The sequence below is a fragment of the Morone saxatilis genome, unplaced genomic scaffold, assembly GCF_004916995.1.
Source record: "Morone saxatilis isolate NCDOM2014 unplaced genomic scaffold, NCSU_SB_2.0 Contig20, whole genome shotgun sequence".
In the NCBI taxonomy this organism is placed as follows: domain Eukaryota; kingdom Metazoa; phylum Chordata; class Actinopteri; family Moronidae; genus Morone; species Morone saxatilis.
Window position 1 is genome coordinate 25,474,894 of NW_023339763.1, and position 1,252 is coordinate 25,476,145.

The following is a 1,252-nucleotide window of genomic DNA, read 5'->3' on the forward strand; positions in this document are numbered from 1 at the left end:
AGGGGCCTGACCATGAAGAGCTTCATCGGTGAGGAGGAGAATTTTAAATTCTATTCTAAATTTTACAGGGAGCCAGTGCAGAGAAGCTAAATGAGTCCATTCTGACAAATTTCATCCCAGCTAAATGTTGAATTGCAAATCAACCTAGGACTTGTGTTTAGTTTCACAACATCAGGTGGGGCCATGGAGCAAATATGGTGATTTGATGTGGGAATTGCTATACATAACTAAAATATGGAATTATTCAACCAGCAAGATAATTCCCGAGAGTGTATATAATCACAAAGAAAGAGAAGAAAAACATTGCATTTGTCCCTTCATTACCACAAACACGTTTTTTATTTTGACTCATTCCTACATACACCGTCCTGCTGTCAGAAATACACCAAATGTGGATTAGTCCGCTGCAGAAAGTAGTCCGACTGCTTCTGAAGAAGTATGTCTTTAGTAGGAAGGAAAATTTGTCATCAGCAGGACATGTTACAACATGAAAGGGATCTTGTAGAAAGTCTCTCATTATAGTGAGAAACTGAACTGAGTGCTTCCTGACAGCAATGCAAGGCTAGAGACCCTAACCCTAACAGCGGATGGTAGAGACCCTAACCCTAACAGCGGATGGTAGAGACCCTAATCCTAACAGCAGGTGCTAGAGATGCTGTGAAAAAACTTCATTTCATCAGCCTTTTAGTGTCAGCAAAGACATTACAGAACCTTACTATTTGGAGTGATTGGAGCCATTTTGAAATAAAATAGGGTAAACACAGGTTTTACCAATGACACTTATTAAGGTTCCGTTCCATTTAGTGCAGCAGAGCTTTTCCAGTGAGCCAACATGGACAATAGCAGCACCCTGACTCTGTTTGACCTGAATGGAACGGAACCGTTTACCATTAGAAAAGACATGCTGAGTTTAAAGCTTATGAAATGACCCATAGCTGGTGGTAACACATTTTAATTTTCATATTGTGCATATCTCAATAAAGTTTTTCAAGACTGTAATGATTATGTCCCTTACTGTTCATGACAATTGTCATACAGTGACAAGACATAAAAGTGATCATCTTCTACAGCTGGCTTAGCCATTAGATAGACTTGGAGCTGTATTCACTGTATAAACTTCATTATATTAAAACTTTTCTACTCCATAACAATGATGAACAGCACTCTGTGTACCAACAGTGTCTAACATTCCAAGAGCAAAATACTGAACCCTGAATGTGTATGAAGGCGTTAGTTTCTGTTTGATGGACTT